Raw genomic sequence first — 26,414 nt, 5'->3', positions numbered from 1 at the left:
TATCATCTACATTGACTTCTGTTTTGCTGGGTTTTTCTTTTCAGTTAAAGGCTGTTTCTAAATATTATTTTCCTACTACATTAGAATGTGCTTTATATTCAGAGTTTGCCTAAACAGGACATTTGGCTAATGAAGTGAGATAATGGGGAATTAAATGGTTTTCAGTGTGAAGGGAACAACATTATTTACAGGGTATATTGCCGATTAAGGAAAAGAGAATAATTTTTTTTCCTTTAAAAAAAAAGACAAGATGATAATTAAGTTCCCTTAAACATAAAGTCATTCCCAACTTGTGATATGGTATGATCACATGGGATTTCCTAATTTAATATCAACCACAAGATGATAATCTTTTCATATTGAATATGCTGGTATAAAATGAGACTTACACATTGCCTATCACAATTCCTGACAATTATCATGTACTTTTAGGTGAAAAGTATGGTTAATCTGAAAACACATGAGGGTATCTAAAATCCCACAAATATGTTTTTTTCAGATGGAATTACTTCACCACAGTACCATTAGCACTAAGAAAGAGAAATGAACTCTATGACTTTTTTATTTTAAGCACTGGGGATTGACAAAATAGTTTAAAATAATGGGGCAGAATTTGCAGATACTAAGACAGATTTTTATATAAATACACTATGTGCTCCAGGCTACACAATAAAGCTTACCTGACCTATTATCAACTTGTTTTACTTTTAAATATGTAATTTATTGATAATTTTCAGCTTTCTTTAAAATATAAATTGATAATTTTCAGTTTTATACCTGTGTATGTTTTTTTTTTTTTTTTTTTTAGAACAAAAGTAAATTATTCTGTAGTTGAGAATGGAGAATCCAGAAGTAAGAGGAGCATTTTAAGATTGTCTAGTTCCAGGGTGGTAGAATCTGGTCCAGGTCCTGCTACCCTCTACTACTTTGCTTCTGGCAGATGTTGCTGATCAGTGGAAGAGCTAGGACTGGGAATCATAGTCCTTCTTAACACAGCAGTTCAGATAGTCAACTAGCAAACTGGTCTGAGTTGGCAGATGAGGTGAAACAATTTTGTTGATGCTAAAGCATCCAGCCCCTTTATCTTACAGAAGAGGCCACTGGGCCCTAGATAGGCTGTGAGACTTGCCAACGGAGGGCAGAACTGGGACTGGGTCCACTTTGATTTACAGATCCAGTGCTCATCCTCTTTACCAGACTGTTCAGGCAATTTAATTTAATGCCGACACTTTGAAATGGCATTTTATTTTTGTATGGCATTATTGATATAAAATATTACATAATCATCATCTCAATAATGTCAGAAGAGAAACAAAGGAGAAAATATCCTCTTATTTTCATGCATAATTAGTAAAAAAAATGGAGTTGCAAAAAAGCATTAAAATAGTGTAGAGAAATAATGTTTTGTGAATAATTCAAATTACTTGCAACATTGTTCTAAGAACTTTATGTTCTCAGTTGTTTAAAATGATTGGGGTAAGAGAGAGAGAGAGAATGAGACCCATAGCCCTTCAAATGCCAGATTCTGTCTCTAGAGGACTCAGACTTAAACTGATTCTAAGACTGGTTTAATCAGTAACCTGCCATCTGATGATAAATTGATCTACTGTAGAAAATAGGAGGGGACTAAGAACGAGGAGACAGAGGGAGCCCCGCATTCCTCGTAAACACCACAGATGGGAAATCTGCATTTTCACCTGTGCTCCATACCTCTGGGCATAATGTCCCATGCTGGGGAAACAGTAATTAGTGCCTGTTTTCAGTTTTGAGTCAAATGGAGAGTACACACAGAGAACTGTTTATTTTAGCAATACTTGTTTATTGTTTTAGAAATACCTGTTCCATAGTTGCAACTTCAGGTAGGGACTGTTCAGGGCATAATGATGAGCAAAGAAATGAGTTTTCAGTGTCACTAGCTTTCTGTTATAACTTTCTCACCATCCTCTGCTGCACCCATCTTCCTTCCCCAGTTTGGTGACACATTCTTCATTTTTCTGAGATATTCACTACCATAGGCTTCTAAGACCTGTGTATTAATATTGGTTATTAGGTAAAGAACTGATAATATCATTAATAATGAAGTATAAGTGACTGACAAAATGTTATCTTCCATAGGGATATTTGCATTTTAACAGGCAAATAAAGCCTTAAGCCAAAGAAATCAGGATTTTTCTGTATGGTTTGGTGACAGATATTTTAGTGGTGTCTTCCTTCCAGACTTCTGTCACATGTAGGATCCAATCTTAATAGCTGGGCAAGATTGTGAAGTATAAGCTTCAAGGTTATTATGTAAGTCAAACAGCTTCGATGGGCTCAGGGAAGAAATGGCCACAATGAGAGATTGAGTTAAAATGTAGAAATGAACTTTGTCTCCTGAAAAATGATTTTATTTATAATTGATCTTGATATGAAGAACTCTATGATTTTGTTTTCTGCTTGAAATGGTTTCTGTCCCTTCATTGACCCCATTCTGAGGGACAGTGTTGTGTCTTTTTTTTAAGATCTCTTCCTTCTGATAGCATGATGCTCAACCCTTCACAAAGACCTTTCATCCTTCATCTTAGGCGGATATCCTAAGCATTGACTCATGAGAAGGATCATGCATAAATGCTGTTTAATAATCATTCCTTTTTCTCCTTTTCATCCCCAACTGGGACTACTTTTTCTTATGTTCCCAAATGCACTCTGTAAACTACAAAATATTAAACAAAAGTGAATACACATTATCTCTGGAGCCAGGAAAAACTGACATAGGGTAATCAGATCATGGTGGAGTGGATTATAAAAAGTGAGTCAAATTGTTAGTGTTTGCAGGGACATAGTCTCAAACATGTATTTTGGTGATAGCTATCATAAAATGTTTAGATGTCAAACTAGGGAATTAAAGTGGCCCTGAGCATAAGACAGAAAAAGATAACAAAAGGAACATGATGGTTTAAGTTTTGATTATTGTATAACTAAGAATTCAAATGGGATAAACACCAGTAGTATTTTGAACTGTAGGCAGACTGACAAAGAAAAAAGGACAAGGACTCATGTACTCTTCACTTGACAGAAAGATTGCTAAAGTTAAAAAGAAAATAGTGGGATAAAATAAGAGCTATAAAAGAAATATTAGGATGGAATTTTCTAGTTTTCCTCAATATGAAAGGCAGAGCAACTGTGTCCTGTGTTTTGAGTGGATGTTACTTACTAAGGTGCTCTTGAAGCTCTCCCTGACCATTCTCTGCACTGTGCAACATTGACTGAGTGACCTCTGGATGTGTGTGAATGGGGGAAGAACCAAGAAATATGGAAAACTGTAGACTGACCTCTGCTCTTGCTGAGCTTTCTAACCTTTCTCACAAAATACGTGTCCAGTATTAGTAATGTAGATACAAGGACTTTCCACCAAGAGGGAAGTAGGTCAAGGGCTTAGGAAGTACAACAGATTCATTATGTTCTGTGTGTATTCTTATTCCCCCTTTAAAAACAATTTTTGTAAAAAAGATACAGAAAAAAATATTTAGAAACACACATTTAAAAATTAACGTAATAAGGAAATGAATCACTAAAGCTCCAAGAAGAGACTTCTGCAAATGAGATGCTGCAATGTCTCCGGACAGCACGATAGTTTGAGACAAAAAAATTTTTTTCCTAAGTCTAGGCCTTCATGTCACCAAATTGTACAGGTGCTGGAAGAATTATGCCTTGAGATATTTTGCCAAGGAAGTGGCGTTTCACTCTCTGCTAAAGAAAACCACATTCTTCCTCACACTCAAAAAAAAGAGAGAAAAAAATCACACCTCTATTCAGAGCCCAAGTTGTCATCAGAAAGGAAAAGGTTGGAGTTCATTTATCATGTGCATTTCTATGGCTACAGAGATAATTGGGTTGATTCCATCTAGCCTTCACTTCTCTCGCATTTTAATTGAAAAGCCTCCAGAGTGTTAGAAGCACAGAGCTGGCCTGAGACTTGAGGGGACTTCGCTTAGGCAACAGTGGACCAAAATGACAACCAGAGGACAAACTAAGCAGTGTGTGGGACCAGGGGGCCCTGTTGTGTTACTGCTTGAAACTTATGGGCAAGGGGGCAGGGGCAGTCTGTGCATTCTGTGCTTGTGTTTGGCTTGGAAATACAGTTTTCATTTCTGGCTATATTTGATTTAACATTTTTATCACAGCATTTCTGTCAAGGCAAGTGTGTGACGTCGGGTCTGTCATCAGCCTAAACTGAGTCTGGTTGATTAAAATAAAGGACTCAAGAACAAATGGCATTGAAGGCAGCAGAGAGTAAAACCAGCCTGTAACTTTTGGGAAGTGTTAAAATGGGTATACATTTAATATTGTTTTCACTTTTCATCATCAAACCCATCCCTATTAAAACTTTGCAGGTTCAGTTGGTCGAGTTTTATGATTGAGTGGACTCTGAGCATGCTCAAGGTATGTGTAGGAGATTAATTTATAAGCTCTTCTAACTCTGAATCTCTAAAGTTTATTCTGTCTATGTGTTGTTTGCATAATGCACTTTTGTACAGCTAAAGCAGTACCTAAAAGGGATTATTTTCATATTCAGCACATTAAAAATCTAGCTCAATTCACAGATCCCATTCTGTGTTTATGCCTGAGATAACAGGTGAAAAGTATCTCATTACAAGTGTCCATGAAGCAAACATAAGAATGAGAATATTTGGGGAGAGAATGTACCCCTACTGAAATTAATTCCCCAGTGGTTTTATTAAAGTCTGCAAATTGCATTATTTTCCCATCATATTTGAAATATTGCCCTCCCTTAATGCCTGCTCTAACCCATGCCATGCCATCTTCCCTGGAGTGTCTAGACATGGTGTCTTAGATTTATGTGTATGATCTCAGTGTGTTACAACATCACTCCTGACTAATGCATTATTACAATACTTACAGATATTCCCAAGTGCCACTGTATTGATTAGAAAATCACCAATCTGCATATGCACACCATCTGTGCTGTGGAGAAGCAAAAAATGCAGGATGACATTTGCCTTATTTGAGGGAAGATTCAGAAACCACTAATAGAACGAAGAGGGAATTCTCTTTTGCAAGGAAGGAATTTGGCTTTTTAGAATTAAAAAAAAGGTACATAAGAATTTTTATAGAGCTATACAGTGTAAACCTAGAGTGTTTAAAACTACTCGTTTCTCTCCCCTTTCACTGGTAGATGGAAAGGCCAGGTCTCAGCATGCAAACAGCATGCTTAACCATTTAGATCCTGAAAATGATACCATATCAGGACCACTGGTGCCATGAAATTGATAAATCTCAGCTCAACTGCAGCAGCCCTTTGGTAGAAAAGCTGCCTGTAGTGAGCAGTCAGTTGTGTCTCAGTGGAAAGGCCAAAAGCGTGCCTGCAAAAGATGAATGAGGCACTCACCTACTGGGCTGAAATGCTTTTAAAGGACAGGAATCTGTTTATCTTTGATTGATTGTTCAGTCTGATACTTTCCTTTATAAAGTTTATTGACTACAAGAACATAAATCAAAGAAAAACAAATCACAGGTTCAATTTTGGGGGCATTGACATCCTGCCATCTCTGCAGCAACTGCTTATACAAGTCAAGGGGCAGGAAGAAGGATGCAAGTAACTAGGGGGAAAAAATCACATGATGGAAATGGCCACTAGGAAAGCTCTACTCTTATGATTCTCCTAACAGCTCTTTAGGTGGTGAATGTCTTGATACATACTACAATGCCAGGAGTTTAGGGAGCTGCTAGAATGTGAATGGTCCAACAAGAAAAATAAGGGGGGGGGGTGCCTGGGTGGCTCAGTTGTTGGGCGTCTGCCTTCGGCTCAGGTCATCATCCCAGAGTCCGGGGATCGAGCCCCTCATCGGGCTGGGCTCCCTGTTCAGCAGGAAGCCTGCTTCTCCCTCTCCCACTCCCCTTGCTTGTGTTCCCTCTCTCGCTGTGTCTCTGTCAAATAAATAAATCTTTAAAAAAAAAAAGGAAAGAGAAAAAAGGATTTTTTAAATTATTACCAGCAAGTGACACTGTCAGATCTGCCATTTTTAAATGTCTTTTATTAATGATCAATCTGTTTGTCTCCAGTCTTATACATTTGAGTGTATTTATTTCACTGCCCCCTATTCTTAAGGAAAAAAAATCAAAAATCTTAAAACAAGAGCTCTAATGACGTTTTAGTGAACTGAGGGGAGAGCAGCAGCAGGCTCTAATCACATGCCCACCCAGTCCTGCCCCATCCCAATGCAGGGAATTATTGTCTTGCCATCCTTACCTTTAAGGAGATCTTGTCTGCAAGGACTGTGGGGTAAACTCTAACAATGGTTATAACCCAGATGGATTTATGCCAATGACCCTCATGAAGGATCACATTATGTCTCCTTTTAAACTAAATTTGCAAGGACTAAAATGTCTGCAGTCCTCTGTTAGTGTGAACATGTGTCTCTCTCGACAGTTTGGTTAGACCAACAACCAGTTTCTCATTGTGGAGAGTTAACAGCATCATTCTCACAATTTGTCCTTTTGAAATATCTTTGGCTTAAAAAAAATTGTATTCTTCATTCCCTATACATTTTTCAAGATGGTTGTCTTCTGGTTTTTGCTTTTTAGACAGCTGAAAATTATTTATGGAATACTTTGGGGTTCAGGGAGGTGTTGTCTTTTGGCTTTCAGAAGCCTGTCTCTGAACAAATTTTTCTGTATTCCATGGAAAATCAGTAGGGGTTGGGGGCAAAGGAGGACGCATAAACCAGTCCTCTCCAAGTGGGTGTCTGTCAGAATTTCTACCCATCACGCCAGGCAGCAGTAGTCATGGTCGTATAACTGAACCACGAAAAGTAATGCTTGCCAAACTGACGGTGACTGTAGAAGATTGAGGGAAGAAGTTTGCTGCTGGGAAGAGTGTAAAACATGTCCTTACTGCTTCTCTGCTGGAACCCGGAGCACCTCACAAAGCCTTCCCAAGAGCAAATATCACTTAGCAGTGGTCACCACTGGCAGAGCCACTAATGAGGCCTAATTGGAGCGACAGGGTCTGCCTGTGCACATTAGCATCTCTAAGTTATCCCAATTAAGGAACAAGATACAGCAGGGTAGGCATTGTTTGGATACTGGTGCCCTGCTTGGGTGTGCTGCAAGGAACAAGGCCAAAGGCTGAGTGCCTCCAACCACCCAATGTGTGACCTAATTGCTAATTGATGCACAACCTTGGGTGGCCTGCTGCTTCTTAATGATGTTTGAGACAGTTTGGGGTCCTAAAACAACAAGCTTGTTTTGGAACAAAGCCAACAATTTATCTTCATTTATTGGTGTTTTACCCTTTTAGGAAAAAAAATACACACTGCAGCTTGGGAATAAGAAACACTAGATACTAAACTGTAAGGAAAAGAAGCCCGTTGTGGTTAATAAGTAGAAAGTCTAATAGGTAGAAAGCAAGGTAATGTTAGAGAAGATTTTTCTGGAGCATCAAGGGGTAAGGGGAAAATAGAAAAATGTGTTGCACATTAAAGCTTAAAGATGAGATCACAACAGAAACTTTTAAAATTCACAAAATTTCAGAACCCACTGCCTATGAAAATGGCTTCATTATCACATTCTCCACAGTTCACTTCTGGTCTTCACATTTTCAGGGCACTGTAGTAATGAGTAGACAACTTTCAGATGAGTTACAAAGATTGAGAAAGGTGGGCTATTTTTGACAAGATGGAAATGGAGACGGGTGGAAATTTTTCATTCATTACTTTATTCATCCATTTAATGCCGTTTAACCGCCTTCTGTGCTCCAGATACTCAGCTAGGTGCTAGGCCTTATAGGGTGTACAGAACAATATAATCCCTAACTTCGCAGAATTTATATGTTAGCAGAAAAAAGTCATTAAATGAGAAAAAAAATAATAGCTGAATTTTATTAAGTTTCTCAGTATACGCAAGGCAGGGTGAGGGTGTTAATCTAGAGGTCAAGGATTTTCCTGAAGAAGTGGAGTTGGCCTTGACACTGAGGAGGCCATTCCTCTGGTTTTTGGGATACAGCTAATTTATAGTTGCCCTTAAAATTGTATACATTAATATTTGGTCTGCTTTTAAAATCAAGAAGTAACGTTAACTTTACTTAAATATAGCATAATTTTAAAATCCACTTGATTTCTACACAGTGACTGGTGTGAGTGGGAAAAGGTGTAGATTGTGAAAAAAAAGATAAAGTAGAAAGAGACAGTAGAAAGAAAAGAGAGGAAGGGAGATAAAAAGGGAAAGAGGGCAAACAGCAAGGGAAGAAATATAGCTGTAGTAATGGGAGTACTCATCAACAGACATAAAAAGAAGAAAGTACTTGGCAGATACAGATCGGAAAGAAGAAGAAATAGAAGTAAAAAAAAGAGATATGGACGTGGAAAAAGAGAGTGGGAAGTGAAAAATGTATTGTGACTTATGGGGCAATTTCTAGCCTGACACGAACTGGTCAAATCTTTCTTGTTTTTGCATTGTAGTTTCTGGAAGTAGTCCTTATTAACTCTAAATGCTAAAGAGCTGGTCAATCCCTAAACACATTCTTATCATATGATCCAGCAGTCATGCTTTTTCATATTTACCTAAAGGAGTTAAAAACTTACGTCCACAAAAAACCTATGCATGGATGTTTATAGTAGCTTTCCATAATTACCAAAACTTGGAAGCAACCCAGATATCCTTTAGTAGGTGAATGGATAAAGAAACTGTGGTACATCCAGACAATGGGAGATTATTCAGCAGTAAGTAGAAATGATCTCTCAAGCCATGAAAAGACATGGAGGAACCTTAAAATTCATGTTACTAACAAGTGAGAAAAGTCATTTTGAAAAGGCTACATACTATAGGATTCCAGCTAATTCTAGAGAAGACTAAACTATGATGACAATACGAAGATCAGTGATTGCCAGAGATGAGGGGTAAGGGAAGTATAAATAAATGGAACACAGATTTTTAGGCAGTGAAAATATTGTGTATGATATCATAATGATGGATATATGTCCTTACACATTTTTCCAAACCCACAGAATGTACAACCTGAGTGAGCCCTAATGTAAATTATGAACTCTGGATGATAATGAGATCTCAATGTAGGTTTATCAATTGTAACAAATGTACCACTTTGGTGGGGGATGTTGATAATGGGGGAGGTTATATATGTATGGGGAGGAGATATATGGGAAATCTCTCTACTTTTTGCAGTTTTTCTGTGGACTTGAAACTGCTCTAAAAAAGAAAAATTTCTCTACTTTTTCCAGTTTTTCTGTGGACCTGAAACTGCTCTAAAAAAGAAAATCTATTTTTAAAAAACTAAAAAGAGACACACATACACACACATTAGGGACAGGCACACACAGAAGAGAGACCATGTGAGGATCCAGGGAGAAGGTGGCCAACTGCAAGCCAAGGAGAGAGAAAAAACTAAAGGTGGTAATACCTGATTTTGAACTTCTAGCCTCCAAAATGGTGAGAAAATGAATTTCTGCTGTTTAAGCCAGTCTGTGGCATTTTGTTGTGACAGCCCTACCAAACTAATAGAAGGGTTATATCACACCCAGGGAGTTACTTTAGAACATGCTGCTTTATACCCATCACACGGGGCATTATTCATAGCCTACAATCAGGGCTTATATCTGTTCTGTTTTGTTTGTTTGTTTAAGATTTTATTTATTTAGGGCGCCTGGGTGGCTCAGTTGGTTAAGCCACTGCCTTCGGCTCAGGTCATGATCCTGGAGTCCCAGGATCTAGTCCTGCATCAGGCTCCCTGCTCAGTGGGGAGTCTGCTTGTCCCTCTGCCTCTGACCCTCCCACCCCCCACTCGTGCTCTCTCTCTCTCTCAAATAAATAATCTTAAAAAAAAAGATTTTATTTATTTGAGAGAGAGAGAGGGAGAGAGAGAGAAAGAGAGCATAAGTGGGGGTGAGGGGTGTAGGGGAGGAGCAGAGGGACAAGCAGACTCCCCGCTGACCTCCTGAGTGGGGAGCCTGATGTGGGGCAGGGCTGGATCCCAGGATCCTGAGATCATGACCTGAGCCAAAGTTAAACGTTTAACCAACAGAGCTAGCTACCCAGGCACCCCTGCTCTGGCTTTTCTTACCAGTCTTCTTTCTTTCTAGTGAATTTTATGCTTGGGGCTCTGTTACTAAGTTTTAAAAAAATTGTTTAAAATTTTTATTTTTATTTATTAAAGTTTTAACTTAAAAATAGAACCTAGTTCATATTTAAGCATTCCCCTTCCCCCAACAGTGTCCTCAAGTACATGTTTGTGTGTTTTGTTTTGTTTTTGCAATTATACTGAAGTGTTACATTCCCATGGAAAGTGCAGAGATCACAAATGTATAGTTTGTAAGTTTACACAGCAAAACAACAAGCATCCAAATTCACATTTATACCAGCATTGTATGAGAGTTTTAGTTAATCCAGATTCTACCAATACTTGGTTTTGACAGTCTTTTTTTGTTTTAGCCATTCTGGTGTTGTACAGTTGTGTTAATTGTGGTTTTAATTTGCATTTTCCTGATAACTAATCCAAGTTGAGCACATTTTTGTTTGTTATTTTATTTTGAGACTTATCTGTTCAGTTTTTCCTAATTTTAAAAATTGGTTGTCTACCTTTATTTTATTGATTTGTTGAGAGATCTTTATATATTGTGAATAGGAACTCATGATATTGAAATAACTATTACTATTACTTTTGTAATAGTGTCTTCTGATAATTTGAAGTTCTCAATCCTAATGTCCATTTTACCCATTTTTTCTTTTTAATCCTGTATAAGAAAATTATTCTCACACCAACTCATTAAGATATTCTGTTTTCTTCTAAAATGTACTATACATTTCTTCATTCACTCATTTAAAACTTATTTTTATCTTTCTTTCTGGATTATAATCATTCTGGATTTTTTTATGTGTGAGGAAGGGGGTCAAGATTTCTTTTTTGTCAAATGGATCTCCAGTTGACCCAAGACCGTTTATTGAAAAGATAAATTCCTGACCCCACTGCACTGATTTTCACTTTTGTTATACTTAAATGTAAGTATTTTTCTGGAATTGTTATTTTATTCTTTTGTCTTTTTTCTTTTTTTATGCCAATATTTAATAGTTTTGACATCTGATAGTGTAACTTCTCCACCTTCTTTCCTTTTCTTCAAGATGCTTTGGCAATTTTTAGACCTTTGTATATCCATATAAATATAAGAATTATCTTGTCAGCTTCCACAAAACAATATCTTGGAATTTTAATTGGATTTGCAATTAATCTATTGATTCAATAGAGGATTGCTGTCTTTAAAACATTTAGCTATTCAAGTCACAAATATGATTTAGTTTTCATTTATTTAGGTCTTTTTTACTCTTTTTTCAGTAATATAGTTTATAGAGGTCTGGTACATCATTTATTATATTGATTCATAATTTCTGACTTTTTATGCTTTTGGAAATTATATTATTTAAAATTTTTATCTTCTGATAGTTTGTTGCTAGTGTGTAGTTATACAAATTTTGTGTATTAGCCTGTGTACAGTGACCTTGACAAATTCACTTCTTATCGTTTGTAGATTCTTTTGGATCTTTTTTATACACAGTCATGTCCTCCTGGAACAATGAAATTTTATTTTTTTTCTAAATCTAATAATACATTTTATATCATTTCTTGTCTTATTTCACTGGTTAGGACCCTCAGTGTGATACTGAATAGACATGGTGATATTCATCATCATATCTTATGACTGTTCCCAGGGGAAAAGTTTTCAATAATTCATCATTATGATGTTTTCTGTATTCTTTTGTAGAGACTCTTACTAGATTGAGAGGACCATTCTATTTCTAATTTGTAAATTTTTTAACAATAGATATTCACTTCTATTAAATGTTTTTTCTACATCTATTGAGATGTTCATGATCATTCTACCCTTTTATTCTCTTAAAAAAGTGAGTTATGTTCATATTTTTTAATATTAAATCCACATTCACATCCTTGGTTTGGATGAATGATCCCTTTTATATATTGCTGGATTCAATTAATAATTTGCTTAAGAATCTTTTGTAAGTATGTAATTAGAGAGATTGGTCTGCATTTTTCTTTCTTGTTAAAATTATTGTCAGATTTTATTATTAGTGAAATCTGGTTTAATAAAGTGATCTGCTAAGTATTAGCAGACTTATACTAAGTATATAGCAGACTCTGGAAGAGTTTGTATAAGGCAGTGTTGTTTTCTCTACTTTAAAAATGTGACTTCTGTTGCCCACCAGTCCTGAGCACACATACATACACATCATCGACCTGATATGATTATGAACTTCAATGTTGACATGGTTGAGATGGTACTTCCACAACATCACTCTCACCCCAGGTTTGTTTCTCTAGCCTAGTATAGAAGAATGAATGCAAATAGGTCTTGGCCATAAGAAGGATTTTGTGCAACATTACACACTAGACATATTTAAGTCATAGTACTGCATTCTTTGGATTTTTTGGTATTTTTAAACAATACCTATCATTCAGCACATTTTCTGTCTTATATTAATCTTTACTTTCTAATGTATGCTGATCTTTTTTATGGCTGATTGAAAGTTTCTTTTTTTTTTTTTTTTAAAGATTTTATTTATTTATTTGACAGAGAAAGACACAGCGAGAGAGGGAACACAAGGAGGGGGAGTGGGAGAGGGAGAAGCAGACTCCCCGCCGAGCAGGCAGCCCGACGCGGGACTCGATCCCGGGACCCCAGGACCATGACCTGAGCCGAAGGCAGTCGCTCAACCAACTGAGCCACCCAGGCGCCCCTGAAAGTTTCTTGAGAGCAGAAGCAATATTACATCTTCTGTTTAAATTATAATATATAGTTGAAGTGCCCTGACTCAATCATTTTTATAATTATGAATTTGGTCTTCATCTTTCATTTTCAGGTTTTCGTATGTTAATTATATTTGTATATATAAAAAGACAATATAGAGTTTTGGTTTTTATAGTTTCAAACATATTATAAATGGTATCATGCCATGCAAATTATTCTGTTAAGACAAGTTGATTTTTCCTTCCAATTTTATTACTAAATATAACCCCTATATGACTACAGTGGACCACTTCCTTTGTACATTAGACCAAACTATAATCATATTTCATCTGGATTATGACAACAATCTCTTAATTGGTCACCTTTTGCTTTTGCTCTCTACCTCAATAGTTTGTTGTTGTTGTTTTTTAACTTAGAAGCTTTCTGATTCTTTTATAAGTAGAATTAGATAATTTCCCAATCCTCCAAAGACTCTTTCCTATCTTATTCACAATCTAGAAGCTCTTACTGTATGATCCCCTTGATTACTGTCCTTCTTACTCACTGTGCATGAGCCACATGGTACTTAATGTTTCTCAACCACATTTGGCCTTCCCACTTCCTTTTGCCTGTAACCTGTTTTCTCCAGATGAACAAATGGCTCACTAGCTCAAGTATTCCAGGTCTTTCTCAGTGAAGCTGTCTTTGACCAGCCTATTTATGATTGTAACTCCCCTGGTACCTCACCCACTCTGCCTGTGCTAGCACTCCCTGTCCTGCTTTCCCATCCTTGCCATTATTTGACAGATAGTTTTAGAATCACATGTATTTGTTGATATTTTGTTTGTTGATTGGCTGTTTTCCTTCTCCAAGGAAATGTGAGTCTTGTAAGAGCAGAGGTTTTTGTTTTGTTGATACTATATCCCAAACACCTAAAATGATCCTTGCAATATATAACTTTTCAATAAATACTAATTGACAGGATATTCACAGAATGTATTCTGTAGCTTGCTTTATTTCTTCAACCTTACATTTTTGATGTACCTGAAGGTACTTGTAAATCTATGCATTTTAAATGATGATGTGTATTATTACATTGTATGAATATACTAGAATTCATTACTCTGTTTTCCTTTTGATAGACATTTAGTTTATTTGAAAACTATGTACCCCTCTGTACATTTTTAAGTTAATTCTTTTTTTTAAACCCAAGGTAAGAATTACAAAGGATACATGTTTTAGCATATTCTATATTGTATTTATGCTTTAAATATATTTTGGTCAAAACTTTGGAGCAGATTTGGCTAATCTGATTTATGGGAAATGTTTATCATTTATCGGAAAGGGCAAGCCAGTCTTCATCATCAAAACAAACACTTATCAGACTTATCTTCTGTCAGGAATATATGACTTTATTTTTCAATTCAAATACAAGTGCTTTATACTCATTTCTATGACAACCAATTCACTTTTGAATTCTAAGATAGATGTAAAGAAAGAAGGATAGATAAAAAGATAAAGACATGGGCTTTGCCTTGTTTTTGTCACTTGGATTAAATAAGGCCCTGCTCCCTTCAGTGTTTTTTAACAAAGATTACTGCTTATAGTCCTGGGACTCTCCCTCATGAGCTATATACATTCTTGAAATATCTCTTTGGCACCCAGAAATTTTTTTTTTAGACCTAGGGCAATCCAGCATGGTAAGGCTCAAAGAGGAGATCTCTCTCTCTCTTTTAAAAGGATGATTATGAAGGAGCGTAGTCATAATTGAGAATAGGCAGACTTCTTTTCTAAGGACTCTCAGTTCTAAAAAGGGTTCCATGGAAGTTGAGGGTCTTTTTTTTTTAAGATTTTATTTATTTATTTGAGAAAGAAAGAGAGAGAGCAGTGGGGAGGGGCGGGGGGGGGAGAGAGAGAGAAGCAGACTCCCCATTGAGCAGGAAGCCTGACACTGAGCTCAATCCCAGGACCCACAGACCATGACCTGAGCTGAAGGCAGACACTTAGCTGACAGAGCCACCCAGGCACCCCAAAGTTGAGGGTCTTAATGAGGCTCCCATAAAACTATCTATGCCTGCATATTCCTTAGAACAGCATTGTATACTCCCAGCTGTATGAATACACCATTAGGAAGAAAACTGCTCTACTGTATATACTTTGAAGTGAATACTTGGGTTGAAAGGTATGGTGCATCTTCAACTCTATTAAATATTTTTAAGCAGGTTTCCAGCATGTTTGATCTATTTTCACTCAATAATTAGAGCATGAGAATCGCCATTGTTCCACTTCCTCTTCTGTAATGTCAGATTTAAAAATTTTAAATCACATGCTAATTTAAATATATATTTCCCTAATGAATTATGAGGTTGAGTTTTTCTGTATATATTTATGGCCATTAAGATTACCTATTCTGTGACTTGACAGTTCATATTCTTTGCCGATTTTTCTCTTAGATTACATGCTTTTTACCTATTTTATATATTCTTGATGTTTATATTCATCTGTTACACATATTGCAAAAATTTTCTCCCAGACTGGCTCTCTCCTTTTTTAAGAAAACTTTTAAATTAAAACAGTTTTAAATTTACAAAAAGGTTGCAAAAGTAGTGCAGAAAATTCCTGTATACCCCACACCCAGTTTCCCCTATTATCAATATCTTACATTAGTGTGGTACAGTTGTCACAATTAATGAACCAATATCACATAGTAGTATTAAGTAAAGACCATACTTTCTTCAAATTTCCTTACCTAATGTCCTTTATTCCCCCCTGTTCCAGGATCCCATCCAGGATATCACAGTAATTTAGTCATCATGTCTCTTTAGGATTTTCTTGGCTGTGATAGTTTCTCAGTTTTCCCTTGTTTTTGATGACCTTAATAATTCGAGGAATACTGATGAAGTATTCCTCAGTTGGAATTTGTGTGATAGTTTTCTCATAGGTATACAGAGGTTAAGGGTTCTGGGGAGGAAAATCACAGATGAGAAGTGCCATTCTCATCACATCAGATGAAGGGTACATACTATCAACATGACTTATTACTGTTGATATATTTTTTTATTATGTTATGTTAATCACCATACATTACATCATTAGTTTTTGATGTAGTGTTCCATGATTCATTGCTTGTGTATAACACCCAGTGCTCCATGCAGTACATGCCCTCTTTAATACCCATCACCAGGCTAACCCATCCCCCCAACTCTCTCCCCTCTAGAACCCTCAGTTTGTTTCTCAGAGTCCATAGTCTCTCATGGTTCGTCTCCCCCTCCAATTTCCCATCTTCATTCTTCCCCTCCTTGTATCTTCTTCTTCTTCTTTTTTTTTTTTTAACATATAATGTGTTATTTGTTTCATAGGTACAGGTCTATGATTCAACAGTCTTACACAATTCATAGCGCTCACCATAGCACATACCCTCCCCAATGTCCATCACCCAGCCACCCCATCCCTCCCACCCCCCACCACTCCAGCTGTTGATATTAACATCTATCACCTGACTGAGGTAGTGTTTGTCAGGTTTCTCCATTATAAAGTAATTCATTTTTTTTTCCCTTTCCATATTGTACCCTTTGGAAGGAAGTCGCTTTGGCAGTCCACACTTAAGTAGTGGGGAGGTATAGTCTACCTCTTTGGAGATGATATGTATACATAAACTATTTGGAATTCTTTTGCATGGGGGATTTGTCTATTCTCTCCCATTTATTTATTTAATCATTTATTTATAGCAGTGTGGAGTTATGGATATTTATTTTATACTTGAGATTATAATCCACTGCTACTCTATTTATTTTGTTTTGTCAAGTTGTTCCAACTTTGACTATGGCTATTTTTTTTTTTACTTTACTTGAAGATTTGTATTCTAAACATTTGAAAAAAGTGTTAATATTATTCTTTATGGTTTGTATTACTCTGTGTCACGTTAAGAAATTCTACTCAGTCCTGTCTTCTTCTAAATATGTAATATTTTGCAAATTCAAATATAATTTAGGAAATTACTAATTTCAGCTTGAATTTTTTTTTTTTATTATTTGACAGAGAGAGAATGAGAGAGAGAGCACATGAGAGGGGGGAGGGTCAGAGGGAGAAGCAGACTCCCCGCCGAGCAGGGAGCCCAATGCGGGACTCGATCCAGGGACTCCAGGATCATGACCTGGGCCAAAGGCAGTCGCTTAACCAACTGAGCCACCCAGGCGCCCCTTCAGCTTGAATTTTTGTGTATAATGTGAAGCAGGGAACCAGTTTCTACTTTTTGCATATTTGACCGATTTTCCCTATTCTATTTATTTAACAGGCTGTCCTTTTTTTACTTATTTATGTCACCACAGATATATATTAATTTTTGTATGTACATGGGTCTATTTCTGGGCTTTCTTTCCCTTTTAGTTTGTCCATTTGTCTATCAGTACATCCATATTGTCTTAATTATTATGGAAGTGTAATAAGTCTATTTACAACGAGCCACTACCCATACTTTGTTCTTCTTTAGAATTGTCTTAGATATTCTTGGTTCTTTAATTACATGTATAAATTTTTGTATTAGTTTGTCAAATTCTATAGGATGTTTTGTTAGGAAATTGATTTGAAAAGTACTCATTTCTTTTTTTTTTAAATGAAATCCTTTATTTCCATTAAATATTATCAGTTATCATGACTGTGTATAGGAATGCTTTTGAATTTTATATATTGACCTTATATGCAGAATCTTAAACCTTCATAATAGTCTAATGATTAATTTAATTTATCCAGAATTATCTGTGTATGCAACCATATTATTTATAAATAATGGCAATTTGGTCTCTTCCATTCTAATGTATATGCAGTATTTATTTTTCTTATTTTGTTGCATTAACTAGGATTTCCAGTACAATATTCACCTGTGGTATTTAACCTCCAAATATTTGGGGATTTTACAAATAACTTTCTGTTATTAATCTCTAAATTAATTCTATCATGATAAGAGAATATAATCTGTATTATTTTACTCCTTTAATAATTAAGACTTGTTTTATGGCCCAGCATTCATGCTATCTTTGGGCTATCCCATGTGCACTTGAATCTTCACTTACCAGCTATTGGTGTAGTGTTCTGTGAATGTTAGATAAGTCGGTTTATAATGTTTTAAAATCATGTATATGTTTCTATTGATTTTCTGTCTGTTTTATTAATTACTGAGTGAGAATGTTGAAATGGTCAATTACAATTGTGGATTTATTTATTTCTTCCTTAAGTTTTGTCAGGCTTTCTTACAGGCATTTGAAGCTTTGTATCTGAATATATGCATACTTAGAATTGCTATGTCTTCTTTATCATTATGAAATGTCTCTATCCCTGATAACATTTCTTATTCTGAAGTCCACATTGATATTAATTTAGCCACTCTAGGTTTCTTATGATTAGTGTTTCCTGGTATATCTTTTTACATCTATGTTTATGTCTGTATCTACTTATATCTGTACTTAAAGTCAGGTTCTATTACAGACAGCATATAGATGGGTCTTGCTTTCTTCTTAGTCTGTCTAATAATCTCTTCCTTTTAATTACAGTGTTTTTTCCTTTAACATTTAGTGGAAGTATGATTGGTGTGGTTAGGCTTAAATCTGCAAACTTATTTTTTTCTATTTGTTCCACTTACATATTTTTTATTTTTCTGTCTTTTTTTTTTTTTTTGGTCTTTTTCTGCCTTTTGTTTTAGTTTCAGTATTTTTATGAATCTCTTTTATTTCCACTGTTGGGTTGTCACCTGTACCTCTTTGTTTTATACTTTTAGTGGTACTTCTAGGATTTAAAAGTTGAGTGTTTAATGTTACAGTTTACCTTCAATAGTTACTTCATTATGTGGAATGTAGAAACCTTACAACAGTTTACTTTCATTTCCCCCTCATATCCTTTATGCCTATTGATATCATTTATTTTATATATAAAATAATTACAAATTCCACACAAACATTGATTATAATTTCTGATTTAATTAGTCAATTATGCTTTGAAGAAATTTTTTTAAATGGGGAAATAAAACTCTTTTACACTTACTCACATGTTTGTCTCTCTTTATTCCCCGTATAGCTTCAAGTTTTCATCTGTTAATATTTTCTGTTTCAGGAACCTCCTATAGCATTTCTTGAAGTGAAGACCTGCTGACAATAAATTCTCTCAGTTTTTGTTGGTCTGAAAAGTTCTTTATTTCATCTTCATTTTTCAGATATTTAAAAGTTGTTGTTCAATATTATATTCACAGGTTATTTATTTATTTTTCTTTAGCAATTTAAAGATTTCATTCCACTGTCTCCTGGATTGCTGAGATTCTGATAAGAAATCTGTTGTCATTCTTATTTTTTCTTCTGTATATAATGTACCTTTTTTGTTGGCCTTTTTAAATAGTTTCTCCTTATCAGTGGTTTTCAGGAATTTGATTATGTGTGCCTCAGTGTGTTTTTGTTTTTGTTTATCCTTCTTAGACCTTAAATGTTTCTTGGATCTTTAAGTTTATCTTGTCACTAAAGTTGACAAAAATTTAATCACTACTCCTTCAAGTATTCTTTCTGTCTTCACATTTTCCTTTCCTTTGGCAACTTCAGTTATATATATGTTAGAGCACTTGATGTTGTTCCATAGGTTACTGAGGTTCTGGGTTTTTTGTTGTTCTTGTTCAGATATTTTTTTCTTTTGAGCTTCATTTGAAAAGTTTCTATTTGCTATTTTGTGAAACTCACTTTTCTGTTGTTTGTTTGGGTTCTCCCTCCCTGCACCATGGTCTGGAAACTGTCTCCAAGCAGAAACCTGGTGTGATTATAAAGCTCATTTTATTTATTTTTTCTTTCTTTGGAGGAATCATAGTCCTGTGATGTTCAGTGTTCAGTTTCTAAAAACTGTTGTTTTATATATTTTGTTCAGTTTTTTAGTTGTTTATAATGAGAGGGTAAGTTTGTACCCACTTCCTCTTTCATGCCAGAAATGGAAGACCACCTTGTATAGTTTTAAATTAATTTTTGTTGTTTTTATTGATATTGCTCTCATTACCATTTAGATCAGGTTCCTCATCTCAGCCATAGTTTGGATTTGATGACTCTTAATAAAAGAGGTTAGTTTTAAGGAAGAAGGCAGAAGGGGAAAGCTAATCCTGCTATCTTAGCCCCCCCTTTTTTAAAGATTTTTATTTATTTATTTATTTTAGAGAGAGAGTGAGTGAGTGGGGGAAGGGGCAAAGGGAGAAGAGAGAGAATCCCAAGCAGGCTCCATGCCCCGTGTGGAGCCCCACACAGGGCTCAGTCCCACAGCCAAGTTTGTTTTATCAGTGAATTCTTTTTCTTTAACTGCTTTATTAAGGTTTAATTAACAAATAATATGCCACATTTAAGGTATGTGATTTGATAAGCTTTGACATATGTTTAACCAATAAAACCATTATCGTACCCAGGACAGCAAACATATCCATCATTTCAAAAGTTTTCTTGTGCCACTTCTCAATTCCTGCCTCCCACCCCTTGACTGTCCCCAGGAAACTGATGATGTCTTTTCTATCAATGTAGATCAGCTTACTTTTTTTACAGTTTACACGAATGGTTCATATAGCATATACTCTTTTATCTGGCTTCTTTCACTCGGCAGAATTTGGAGAGTCATCTATGTTTTTGTGTGTATCAGTTGTTCATTTCTTTTTGTTGATGAGTATATTTCATTTTATGGATATACTATGCATCCACTGTTCACTAATTGATGGACATTTGCATTTTTGACTATTACAAGTAAACTGCTATAAACATTTGTGTGCAAAAAAAGAAGTTAGTTTTAGCTAAAATTCCGAATGTGTTTTTGTTAGATTTTTCTTCTATTGTGGAATTGTGGGTAGGGATACCAAGGCTCTTGTCTAGGGAGGCTAAATAATATCTATTTTGGGTATATATTAGCTAATTCCCAAACTTGCCTTTTAATTGAATGTCTACATATTGTCATATAAATAGTTTTTACTCTAATTCTTACTTCCAGAACAAGAAAATTGAGAATTAAGTGAGAGATATTATTTTACATCTGGCCTTTATTATATTCTGCTAGAGATCTAAAAGCAAATGCAGTTTCAACACCATATTTGATATTAGAATTTAAGTACCAAATGGTACCTCGGTGTCTGAGAAGATGCTCCCTAGGCTATCCCCCCAAATGTGTAAGTTTTCTTTTGCCTTGCAGAATGTTGAATAAAAAAATAATTCTGGAGTTTCAATTGTTCCCCAATAGAAACTCTAGTTTAGTTTAACTATTTCAAATAAATATCTCAAGAGACTAAAAACTATTTTAAATAGATGACAATACCTTTTGGCATCATCTCATGCTAGTACAATTTAAACGAATACTATCTTTCATAGACAAAAATCTATTTTAAAATTCTATCTGTAAAACAGCTGAGGGAGAATTATAAACATAGGATTATTCTGTTATTCTCCTTACCATTTAAAAAGTATTGTTCTTGAAATCTACTTTATTTAGGTCCTGAAATAATTTTAGAAAGTATACATAGTTTTGCTTACCAAGGTCATGAACAAGTATAAATATACCCACTGAGGACAAGAGAAAGCTTTCAATCATGCATAGTTACAATATCTCTCACACCATGCCATCTTCCTCTAAGGTGGAAAACTAAAGTGTACCTAAAAATTTCAAGTAGCTGCCCATTTCCTGGAGTAGAACAAAATAGAAAATATCCAAGTTAGATTGTGTTCAAAAATGAGGTGAAACCTTATTTGTGTTGGAGGATGGGAGCAAATGCTGTTGGATGGTTTTTGGACTTGACAGCATAAGTCAATTTTCAGTAAGAGGGCTCATTTGACTTTATCTCTCAGATTCCTTTAGTAACAAAAGCCATGGTCCAGCAAGATCTCAGCAAAAGCATAATTATAATGATAATGATAATAATAGTAAGATGAAACAAAAACTCCACACACAAAAATAGTAACAAAAACAGGCAAAACAAACAAACAAAAAAACTAATAGAAAATACAGGGAGAAGCAAGCAGGTCAGACATCTGAAATAATTTTCCATATTGAATTACAAATTTCTTTTGACCCCATAGTAATTTTTTAGTTTCCTAATGTTGATTACTAATGGGTTTTTGGCTTGGTCTGTGAGTTTGGATAATGGTAGCAGTGAGAGGAGTGCTCAGAAGCGGTATAGGTTTATTTATGTGTATATATAATAGTGCATTGTGATGGAGAATCCTTAATTTAGAGTAGCATAAAGAATTTGAAGATTACTTCAGAGGGCATTCAAAAACCATGTATTTGATATCCATAATTTCTAAAGGGACAAAGTTTTCAGGTAAAGTTTCTACTACTCAGATTTTCACTGAGAGGTATTTGGAAATTTGATGGAAGAAAATGTGCCAAGTAGAGATATGTTCATTTGCTTGGTCCTCTACATTTAGACTAAAGGTAGTATTAGCTGCTTTCATATTTGGTTGAAATGCCTTGAGAAAGCAAACATTTCTGAGAGAGCTGCTTATCTGCTGCTTATTTCAACTAGCCTGAGCCTCCTGTGATAGTTTGGCTTTTAATTTCTTCTGAAGGGTACTCCATTCCCATACTCTTACCAGTCCTTATGAATCCTCCCAGTCCTGTCCCACTAGACAGCTCAAAAAAACCAAATCTGTGTGAAACCCCTCTCACTATATAATAAGATAATGGTTACAGTGATTATACTATATTTGTAGGAGGATCAGGAAGACTTAGTTGTTTTTATTATGGTGTACCATAGAGTTCTAAAATTATAACACAGTCAGCCTAAAGCCAAGGTCAACTATTTTTAAAAATATGCATTATTTTATCTAAGAAAGGTAATATATAATCATTGCAGAAAATGAAGAAAATTGGAAAATCAGAGTTAACTCTTTCTATCCCATCTAACCTAACTTTTTTCAAGTAAGGCATGATGGTTATTCTTTCTTATTGAGTCTTTTAGATTTTATGGAATCTCTGCAATGACCATTGTGTAGCTGATGTGACAGATTTCAGACTAGGAGACTCTGGAACTTCATCAGTAGTCCCCAATAAAAACCAGACCTCTCCTCTGCGAACAGTTCCTTGAGCCTTAAATGCAACTTGAGAGAAAAACATGTTTATCCAGAGTGGATGAGAATAGACAAACCATAGGATATAAAGTTTTGTAAGATTCCATGATTAAAATTTTCTAAGGTATATTGGACTCTGTTTTGCTATTACCATTTGACTTTGGAATCTGTAGTCAGTTTCGGATAACAATTTCAATTCATTGGCAAAGAGAAAATATTTAGATGACGGATCCATGTTTCTAATACCATATTTTAAAATGCATTTTGAATGATATTATATGGAACCTTAATCTGATGCTTAAGGTATTATACTTTGTGTCCTTTTATTATAAACAAACAGAAAAGTCAAATGCCCCAAAGCAAAAAAATTACATGATGAGATATGTACAGATATGTAGAGCATCCCATGGTTCTTCTGGAATTTCCTTTGCTTAAGAAATTATTCATTTAGTTACTTGGTCTGTTTGTTGAAGGACAGCTAAGTATAAATTATAAAATAAATATTCCATATTGCTTGCAAATTTTACCCACTTTGAATATGGTTACAAAGATGAGAGGATGCTAAAGAGAAAAAAAAGTTCCAACACTTTCCAGTAAATGTATAATTTGACTTTAATGGGAATTATTGATGTGAAGGAAATTAAAATTGATTACCAAATTCCCAAGGATTAAGAACAATCTGAAAAAAAGACATTCCATTCCTAAGGATCTGGGATGAAAATGTCCCTGATAGAGTCTTCCTTTAGTATCCCTTAATTTATCCAGACCATTTCTAGGGTCCAGTTTACTTGTCAGCTCCAGTAAGGGAGATGGTAATGCTTTATAAAAGTAACTGGGGTATTTCACTGCATTGGGAAGCCACTTTTAAACTGCCATCCATAAACCCTCATCAAAACTTGTTACTGGAAGATCTTACCTAAATGACTGCATTTCCCAACTGAGGTTGGTGGTGATGACATTGTCAAAGATGTGGACTAAGAAGCCAAGGTCCAGCCTTACAAGGGGGTAACAACAGAGTGTGTTCCCTTTGCTTCTGCTCCATGCAGTAAAAATGAAAGTTCATCACGCAAAGCCCTGGAAGGTAGGCTGGCAGGTCAGATGTATCATATTGTTGTGGTTTCTTTCTGTATTTGTATTTGTTATGGACTATAAACTATGATGATGTGATAAAGGGCTGGGGCCATGAATTCCTATTGGCTGTGCAGTACTATTTCATGGAGGGGCAAGTACAACTGTAATGAATTCAGACGACATAATGATTTCAGTTTCACTGCATTGCTCAGCTCCCTGAGAACCTACAAATGATAAGTGAGTGGGCACCTATCATAAATCCAGACATACATACAACATGAAAATAGCTGGTGAAGCTTGAAATCAATGCAGAACATTAGACCAATAAAAATGTTGATCACACTATTTGGTAAAAATATTAACTAGGAAAAGTTGATAAAATGTATTTCTAGAAAAGATGAAACTGCTCAAATATCTTCTCTGTGCTTATTTGTATCTGCATGAATATAAAATGCCATTGGTTCTTCATCTTTAATACCTAGGGGATTTATATAGCATATTGCTTCAATAAAACTTCATTCATCTGTACAGTATGTGGATTAGATATGCATATTTAATTACTCTGAAAGTAGTTTGCTTGTACAGATGGTGGTATTAGAGGGTCTTACTTCAATTTAAATTACTTTCATTGGAAAAAAAAAGTGTTCCTTGGCTATGATTTCCAAGGAAAAATTTAACTTTTATAACATATGGAAAATACCTGCTTATAGTAATTATACATGAATAATCCCACACATGCAAAATAAACATTATTGTAAAAATTTGAAACAACTTACAGGGAGTAGTATCATAACAAGATAATTCAAGACTCTTTCAGATGCAAAGCTTATGGTGTTGTAAACTGTAAACATGCAGCTAAAGTACAAAAATGACTTTGAAAAAAGCACAAGGATCTAATTTGTAGCCAAAAGCAGCTTCCTCAGCATACCACTGCAACCTACCCCCTATGTTCATTAAAACCTCTCAGGCTCCTCCTTCCTCTGTGAAACTTGAAGGAAATTAGGAGACAATATGTGAGCCATATCCCTGGACAGACCTTAGAGAATCACAAGAACCATTGTATCCCCTTGCAGGAACTTCAGTCATTTTGTACTCTCTTCTCTAGAAGAAGAAAGGCTACCTTCCCATTGCGACTTGGTGCCTTCTGAAACGCAACATTCATCCTGTTCAAACAAGCACACAAATAAAAATCATCATTTTCAAAGGCAAGCTAGTCACAAAGAAAGACAAATGGCTTATAGCGTATTGTATTGATTATCACACAGTAGCTGGGTATTAAAAATTGGGAAAATATAAATGCTTTTGCAAAAGATATTGTTTTCTATTATGAGATTATAAAAATGTGCCTATGTGTTTGTTCATTCTTCACTGCAAGTATTTCTTTATTAAAGTACTGATCTTAGAGGCAGCACATGTACCATCCACTATCTGGTTGCTATGGAAAGTAGTCATGTTTTATTGAAAAGTAAATGACCACCACCCACATGAATGGCTCCCAAGTGGCCTTAGCAAAAGCTCCCTCCCCCACCTTTTTTTTTTTTGAGCCATCCTGATCTGTTTTTTTTTCTTTAGATAAACATGACTTTTCTCCTGATTTAGAGTATGACAAAATCTTTTTGCTGCTTTCTCTCAAATCTGTCTTCTAAAATGACTCCATTATGGTCTATGAAGAACAAAAAGAGTCCAGAAGTTAGGGGAAACAAACACCGCAAGTGTATGTCCCATTGCAAACTTAAATTTAGTAACACCTTATATTTTGTATAATTATAGTTTATAATGCTTTTTCATATATATGATTTTACTTAATAATCTATGCTTTACTAGTCAAGTATATCAATCTTAAAAATCTTGGGTGATTATACATCCATATATAGATGTACCAAAAAACATATGATATAATACTTTTGGGAGTATATTGTAGGATTCATTTTCAATACTGAAATGAGAAGACAGACAGAAAAGTATTTTGGTGGTGTGTGCATGCTTGGGGATTCCATTATAAAATAGCTACAACATGAAGCCATATCCCTGAAGCAGATATTCAAACTTACCATACTATGTACCTGTAACTTTGCTATATACACAGACACACACAAGGAAGTAAATATTTGTCATATGTTGATAATCTGACTGACTGCCAGCTTGGAGACCTTGAACCGAAGTGGGATTTAAGTGAGGTCTCATTTCACTTCAAATCATGGCTTGGTGTGGGTATTACCCCCCCCCCCAAAAAAAAGCTCTAACAATAATGCCTTACCAAAAATGCTTAGTTTAGGGGCCGCTGCTGGCTCAGTCAGTAGAGCATGTGACTCTTGATCTCAGGCTCATGAGTTCCAGCCCCACGTTGGGTATAGAGATTATTTTAAACAAAATGCTTGGTTTATGAAGATAAAAATCTCTGAAGAAAGTGAGGGGGGAAAAAAGCCATCTTGGAATAAAAAACCTCTAATTAATCAAACAGTATCCAATTTCTTTAATGAATTCAGCTAACAGTTCTTGACCTCAAACATTATTCTTGTTTTGCTTTTATCTGCCT

Source organism: Leptonychotes weddellii, chromosome 4 (assembly GCF_054177405.1).
Source record: "Leptonychotes weddellii isolate Sample4059 chromosome 4, ASM5417740v2, whole genome shotgun sequence".
NCBI classification, from domain to species: domain Eukaryota; kingdom Metazoa; phylum Chordata; class Mammalia; order Carnivora; family Phocidae; genus Leptonychotes; species Leptonychotes weddellii.
The sequence above is the reverse complement of the archived record's forward strand: the minus strand, read 5'-3'. Positions refer to the sequence as shown.